The sequence below is a fragment of the Rosa chinensis genome, chromosome 5 (genome assembly GCF_002994745.2).
Source record: "Rosa chinensis cultivar Old Blush chromosome 5, RchiOBHm-V2, whole genome shotgun sequence".
Taxonomy (NCBI): domain Eukaryota; kingdom Viridiplantae; phylum Streptophyta; class Magnoliopsida; order Rosales; family Rosaceae; genus Rosa; species Rosa chinensis.
The window spans coordinates 8,622,478-8,630,519 of NC_037092.1; the positions used below are offsets into that span (position 1 = coordinate 8,622,478).

The 8,042-nt window shown below is 37.6% G+C and overlaps 1 long non-coding RNA gene across 2 annotated transcripts; it reads right to left on the reverse strand.

Moving 5' to 3' along the window:
* Nucleotides 1-268: 268 nt before the first annotated feature.
* LOC121049547 lies at nucleotides 269-5,184 on the reverse strand. 2 transcript variants are annotated; one of them, XR_005800703.1, is made up of 8 exons: nucleotides 2,735-5,184; nucleotides 2,211-2,272; nucleotides 1,881-1,971; nucleotides 1,649-1,713; nucleotides 1,478-1,525; nucleotides 1,130-1,188; nucleotides 575-645; nucleotides 269-396 (listed from the first exon to the last, which is right to left on the reverse strand). It is a non-coding gene; the product is annotated as an uncharacterized LOC121049547 (long non-coding RNA). The 2 variants fall into 2 exon arrangements; XR_005800704.1 differs by having other exon boundaries at nucleotides 1,478-1,539.
* Nucleotides 5,185-8,042: the final 2,858 nt, after the last annotated feature.

Genomic DNA, 8,042 nt, shown 5'->3' on the forward strand with positions numbered 1-8,042 from the left:
CATTGAAAAAATGTTCTTATAACTTGAACAAGCGTCCTCTAATATCTATTAGGACGTTCAAAAAATGTCCTCTAATATTTACTATGACACTAGATTAGTGTCCTTAAATCTAAAAAAGATGTCCTTGTATGTATTATAGGACATCCAAAAAATGTCAACATATATGAAAAAAAAACGTCCTTAAAACTTCCATATGAAGCAAAAAAAAATATATATATATATATATATATTTATATATATTAGAAACCAATGATCTAAGAATGTCATTGCTAACCAAAATTGTGTATTATTGACCAAATTAAGTACTGTTTGAATGAAACCAAATACAAAATTCCTAACAAGTTCCTATCTACATCAATTTCCTCATGGCTGCACTGCATGCAAGTCAAATTTGAACTGCAAAAACGATTAAAGAAGAGTATTATAAAATTTGTCAATGTTAAGAGTAATGCTAAAAAGAAGATAACACGCAAAACTAATTCATAAGCATGAAATACTGTCTTAGAGAGTACATGTCTTAAACAATTTCTAACTTCATTATTGAATACTCGGATCAACCATAGTAGGAACTAACCTCACAAAATCTTCAAGCAGTATAAGGATAAATATTATAAATAATCAGCAAATTTCAAGAGACGTATTAACCTGTAACAAGAAAACTGCAGATTTAGTCATCCAACAAAAAAGGAAATACATTATTTCATTATAAATACTCCATTCCTGCACCACTTATACAAGTTCAAGCGTGGAACACATGACAAGTAATAAGAAAGGATCATATTATTCGTGCTAAACATATGACAACTTGGAAGTAAGAACGCAACATACATATATAAACAAAGAAAAATAAATAGCCCAATACTTGGTTAATCATTGCATAATGTAAGGGCAAAACCAGTAGGACTTTTCTAGACAAGATGAAACAAGATTGACATTATTTCTCAGCAAGTTAAATGTTGTAGCAAAATTTCAGTAAACTTATAGTTAAGAATTTCAAAGCATATGTGTAAGCATTTTAAAGAAGGATCATGAATAGCAGGTTAAGCAATTAAAATACTGCATACAAGAACAAACACACAGTGTTGTACCACATTACTAATCAAATTACTAATTATGATCTTGAACTTACATATCTATGTGAATAGCATCCTTCTATACCCATCGTTGCTCAGATTTTTCTCCACAAACCTGCTCAAGTGTTAACAAAAAACCCAATTAAGGATGCTAATTTCAGATTTGAAATTCAAATACCCAAAACACTAAGATGAAATGTCTAAGAAGCTTCTTTCTTATCCAAAGACACAGATACATACAAGTAAAATGTCTAGAAACCCACTAAATAAAAGGTGAGATTCACATTTAAGAGAGAAGACAAAGGGAAGGATTACTGGTAACTATATATAAATAAATCTACAGCTAAGAGAATCAAAACAGAGAGAGATTTAAACAAAATTACTTCAAACCATAAATATCAAACCTTGCTTATTTACAACCTGCATTCTCAAAAGTGTAACAAGTGTATGACCTGCAAACAGTTTCCTGAATTCAAGTTAACCTTATGAAACAATTAAACAAGCATAAGAGTAAACTCACTCTAAAACAGAACTAGAAAAGAAAAGAAAAATTGAACAACAGTGAACTTAAGTACCCTTCCAATCCCAATAGATTTTGCTTCCATGTAAAATTTGTGAGAAGTATTTGAAAATGTCAAACCTGTGATTCAATAAAGTCAAGAATACACAGATAAGTGACAACTCAACAAAATCAAACTCACAGATAGTAAGTTACTTGATGGTTGCACTATAAAATTAGTTAAAAATTACTATAACAGAATACTCGAAAAAATACAAATGTACATCGAGGAATAGAGAGAACCATACCTGGTTCTTGCAGAAATATGAATTCTGGATGAGTTGGTAAGGAACAAGTAATGGTTGTTTTGAAATACAAAAACACTTCATATGATAGACTCTGCAAAACAAAACAGAGTAACAAGATCCATAAAGCACTCTAATAGATCAATGTTAAGTAAAGAATATAGACAAGATGATAAATACACTAGTGTAGAAGACATATTCATAAAATACACTAATGAATTTACTAATTGCAATTCTACGAACTTTGTGCTCAGAAACAATATTCATAAAATGATCAATGAAGACCTGTAATTTAAATAAGGAGAGTGAGACATAAAAGGGGTCATTGTGTACCTTTCCACATAGACGAAACAAGCTGTCGTTGAGATATTATTGGTTCACCAAGCTTGTCTTTCCTACAATAAGCAAAACAAATCTATAAAAATTTAAGAACATGTACATATCTCCAGCAAGTTAGGGCCATAAACTGAACCAAACCAAACAGAATAGTAAGGAAGTGCACTCAATGATAAACTTTGTATAAAGTGTGTGTGTGTGTATGTGTGTGTGTAAACACACACATTTGTACTTGGAAATCACAACATCAAGAATTTTTCCAAGTTGCTAGTCCATTTGTTCTAGCTGAAACCTACTTGGTTCTACACTTGAAACTTGTCTTCGCCTATTATCTGCGAGGCAATCGAAAAGAAACCAGCTTAGCATATATAGGTTTCTCAATTCATTCACATCACCGGCCATGAACTTTTTCTCAACTCAAAACTTTAATCCCCAATTCAATATCTGCAAATTCAACTAAATAATGTCTAATTTTTCTGAAGCACCAAAAACTTAAAAACAAATAACACAGAAAAACTTACCTCCAAACTGCATATCTTTTTGCAGTTCCAACTAAGAATGGATGTTGTCTGCAGAATAAAGCTCGCATTGATGCACTTGGAGCTGCTGATGATAGAACAAGTAAAGCCTTTACTGAAACCTCGATTGAGGGAAGGAACGGTACTTAGGAGTCCAATGAACTATTTGTGTCACTACATACATGCAAAATTAACCACAATCAGGTCAGAGAGAATGATAATGATATGCAAAGATCGAAACCTTATATGCACCAATCATGATACAAGCATCACAACAAACAATGGCACATAATATCATTATCAAATATGCGATAAATAACATAGGGACAGAAGCGTACTGATTTTTAATTTTTGCTTTCCAATTTATGGAAAAAAAAAAAAGTATGAACATATGATTTGAAACGGGGACCCCTTCAAGAGCAAATAGTGCCTCCTCTTCAAGAGCAAATAGTGCCTCCTCTTCAAAATCGAAGTGCTTGTGATTTTTTCTTGAGCATTCAAAATACTAATACCCACGGTTCAAGAAAGCTATTCTGGCCTTCTCCGACACAACGAGTGGTGAATGAAAAGGTAAACAATTAATGTACCAAAATAATCTTTACCTTGACTTTAAAATATGATGTTTCTCTTGAACTACAGACATGAAAGTTGTGAATTCAAAGGATGTTCAGCTAAATGTGGGGTAGCGAAGCATAGAGACCCATTTCAAAATTGAGCTAAGGCAATATGTAATAAACTATGAATTTAAAATACCCACTTTTTTTTTTTTTTTTGAGAAGTAAAATACCCACTTCAGAATCATCAATATCAATCCCAAAACAAACATCCTACAAAGAAACTCGAAGACATTATTTGAGAGAGAGAGAGAGAGAGAGAGAGAGAGAGAGAGAAGTTGGTACCTTTTAGAGCAGTCAATAAGCTAATTAGAGCAAGAAGTAGAAACTAGGACATATCATTATATTTCATCAAATTTCTAGAGCAGTTGTAAATGTAATGCACTCCAGCTAAACAACTAAACAATATTAGCAGCTACCAAAAGTAACTCTTAGCTCCTTTGCCTTTCATCATCTAGTCCCGCTGCTTTTGTTGTGCATCTGAATCCTCCTCTCCTTGAGGCTTTTCTTTTGAATCTGAATACTCCACTGCCTGAGCTTCTGCCTTCGAATCTTATTGCCATCCCTCTTTTCAGATTCCGAAACCCCACTTTGTGCAGCCGCTGCGTTTGAGTCTTGTGTGACCCCTTCTCCCTCCCTTACTTCAGCCTCTCCAGGCTAGGTGTTTCTCTTTCAGATCTTCTGTCACCTTTGAAGAATCACATACAGGTATGCATCATCCTTTGAAGTTCATCAGCTACTATTTCCGCAGAGTAATCGAGTAACATATTGATTTGATCCGCGGACAATGAGCGCATAAATTCGAAATACTTGTTCATCCGGGAGCAAAACGTCATGGACTTTGTAGCCAGTTTTGATTTGAGGCGGAGCCAAGTAGTCAAATGCCGTCACACTCCAGGGGTGCGCAGCCACAAAGCTTGCGATGCGGTGGATGACAGCGGCCACGGGCAAAGTTATGAAGTAGTAGGCAGTAGCGATTTCAACAACGTAAGGGCCTCCTACCACCTTGTGGTTCTATTCTGCACTTTCACCAGGTCTGCAGGCGGTGGCACAGAATCATCTGCAGACAGTTGGGTCTCTGACACAGAATCATGGAATTCCGGCAAGCACTCTTGAAATTCCGCGAGCTCTCTTGCTTGAGGAAGAAGGCCAAGTACTCTGCTTCATGTGGATCCAACCCCCTGGAGCAATGCTCGGCTCGAAGTTGCAGCATCTCGTCACGGCGCCTGATATGTGGTGGGACAACACCGCCGCGAAAAGAAACGGGAAAGTAAAACTCGCAGTCGTCGAAGTCGGAGTCGGAGTCTTCCTCAATAAGCTTTCCCTTGTTCTTCAGTGACACTGTTAGCGCGTCGTTCTTGGACTGAACCAAGAATGATCCCGGTTGGGTATAGTGCACAGCAAGTTGGGAACCGAAACTTGGAGGAAGATCAATACCCTCCTCAGAATCTTGGTCGGTTTCGTCGCGTTGAAGATGATGATCACCCTCCGAAACACTTTTATTGGCCATCAGTATATATAGAATTGTAGGGATTGACGCTTGAGAATGGTGAAGAAGGAAATGCAGAAAAGACTGAAGAAGATGAAATTGGGTAAGCTTGAGAACATGGGTTTCTGGTATGAGAATGTTAAGAAGGAAATGCAGAAAATTAAGACTGAAGAAGATGAAATTGGGTAAGCTTGAGAACATGGGTTTCTGGTATGAGAATGGTGAAGAAAGAAATGCAGAATAGAATGAAGAAGATGAACTGGGGTAAGCTTGAGAAAATGGGTTTCTGGTAATTGATTAAGCAATTCAGTGCTAAAAATTCAAAATGACATTTTCTTATTGGGCTGAGCTCGTTGAGTTTCAACGCACACCAAGATGACAAATATCACGGCCCGACCAATGGACCAATTTGAGAGAGCTTAAATTATTTATAAAGTGATATTTGGTAAAATTTCCCTATGAAGCTGGAAGTTTCACCATTTGACATTTGGCTTAACTTGTACTAGCCCTTTAACATGTGCTCCGCACATGTCAGTTGGCTTTTATTCTTTTTAAATTAAAAAAGTTACAGCAATTTCTCTCCTAATTTTAGGGAAGCTTCTCCTTTTTTCATGAGAGGTATTGCAAGTTTTTCAAATATGATATAGTATATTGACTATCTTATCCTCATATAGAAATAATTTATTGTAAAAGTAAAAATGGATTGGAATTGGTCTACTCATTTCATTCATAACCCCTTTATATAGGGATAGGATTACAACGGAAATATCAATTACATTGATGATACTAAATGCTGATTGAACTGTGATTTGTAATTGCTTGATTCCCTCTTCGTCTGTTTCTTTGACGAAGGCACATAATGTGCTTTTCCTTTAACACTCCCCCTTGTGCCAAGTCAAAGACGAAATGGTGCATGAGTTGTTGCCTCACTAAAAACATTGCCAAGTAACAATAAAAACCCTGTGGGACAAAAATAAAACTTGGTCGAAGGAAAAGAGCACAACGCACCTTCTACATTTGAGAATGACATGTGTGTGTTAGACTCCCCCTGACGTCTACACCTCCCCCTGATCATTACAATAATCAAGTGAGTTTGGAGAGTCTTCGCATTCCTATGCTTTTCACATGTTTCTCAAATGTGGCATTAGGCAGTGATTTGGTGAACAAATCTGCCACATTCTCCTCAGACCTTACTTGATTCACTTGAATCTTGAGAAGGGCCTGTTGTTGCTGATTGTAGAACAACTTTGGCAATATGTGTTTTGTGTTATCACCCTTAATACAACCTAGCTTCATCTGTTCGATGCAAGCTGCATTGTGTTTATAAATGCAAGTAGGCTCTTCAGTGGTAGAACTCAAACCACTAATCCCTCAAATATGTGCAATGATAGTTCTTAACCATACACACTCACGAACCGCCTCATGTACAACAATGATCTCTGAGTGGTTCGAGGAGGTAGCCACAAGGTTTTACTTGGTTGATCTCCAAGATATCGTCGTGTTCCCATTGGTAAATACATAACCAGTTTGGGAACGACCTTTATGTGGGTCAAAGAGGTACCCAGTATCAGCAAAACCAACCAAAACGTCATTTGGTGTTTCAGTGTAGTGAGTGGCGCTTTCGCCATCAACATTTCCTTTAGGGATTGCAGTTCCATCTGCGGTCCCTCTTGTCTCTCTGTAGGGAAAGAACAGTCCCAAGTCAATGGTTCCTTTTAGGTATCGAAAATGTTCTTGATACCATTCCAGTGACGCTGCGTTGGCACTGAGCTAAATCTAGCTAACAAGTTCACTGAGAATGCAATGTCTGGTCGAGTAAACTGGACTAAGTACAATAATGCGCCTATTGCACTTAGATAGGGAATTTCAGCTCCCAACACTTGTTCGTCATCTTCCTTTGGACGAAATGGATCTTTCCTTGCATCCAAACTTCGACCGATCATGGGAGTGCTAGCAGGATGTGCTTTGTCCATGTTATATCGCCTGACTTTTGGACATATGCAGACTGGTGGATTAATATTCCACAAACTCGGTGTTCTAGTTCAAGACCTAGATAGAATCGAGTTTTCCCAAGATCCTTCATCTCAAATTCGGATTTCAAGTAGCTCGCGCTTTCTCTTATTTCATCAAGAGTACCTGTTACGTTCATATCATCGACATATACTGCTACAATTGCAAATCCGGAACTTGTTTTCTTTATGAATACGCAGGGGCATAATTCATTGTTCTTATATCCCTTCCCAATCAAGTAGTCACTTAGACGGGTATACCACATCCGTCTAGATTGTTTCAATCCGTAAAGTGAGCGTTTCAACTTAATTGCAAACGCACTCTGTGGTTTAGAGTCACTTGACTTGGGTAATGTAAGGCCATTAGGCACTTTTCATATATATCTTTGAATCTAGATCCCCATAGAGATATGCAGTAACCACATCCATGAGTTGCATTTCCAGTCCTTCGGAAATTACTAAGCTAACTAAGTAGCGGAACATTATAACGTCCATTACGGGAGAGTATGTCTCCTCGTAGTCAATTCCAGGGCGTTGTGAGAAACCTTGCGCCACAAGGTGAGCCTTGTACCTCAGGACTTCATTCTTCTCATTACGCTTTCTGACAAAGACTAATTTATGTCCTACAGGCTTTACACTTGGTGGGGTTAGCACTACCTGACCAAATACCTGTCTCTTTGTCAGAGAATCTAATTCTACATGGATTGATTCTTTCCATTTAGGCCAATCTGCTCTTTGTTGACATTTTTCAACAGAGTGTGGTTCGATATCATCGTGCTCTATGATTCCTTGAGCAACAGTATATATCATCAATGTGTATGGAAGATCTTTCTATCAACTCATACGTACTCTCGTAATCCTTTGAGATTTCTTTGTTCTCTGGAATCATTTCAAACATCGGAGCGTCCTCCAGTATTGATTCATGGACATAACTATAATCAGAGACAATCTCATGAGAGGGATTCTATACATTGATGATTGGTTTGTGCCATACTCACCCTCTTCTTCCTTGGGTGAGTGTCAATCGAACCAATTGGCCTCCCCCTCTTCCTTTGGGAGCCACGGCCTCAACCACACCTCCACTAAGTGCGGTTGCAGTGCCTCTATCTGCGGCACCGTGCCCCTTGTTGGGGACTTCTAACCTTGCAGGCACATTTGCAGCTGGTATATGTGATCTCGTCACTTTTGCGATATCAGTA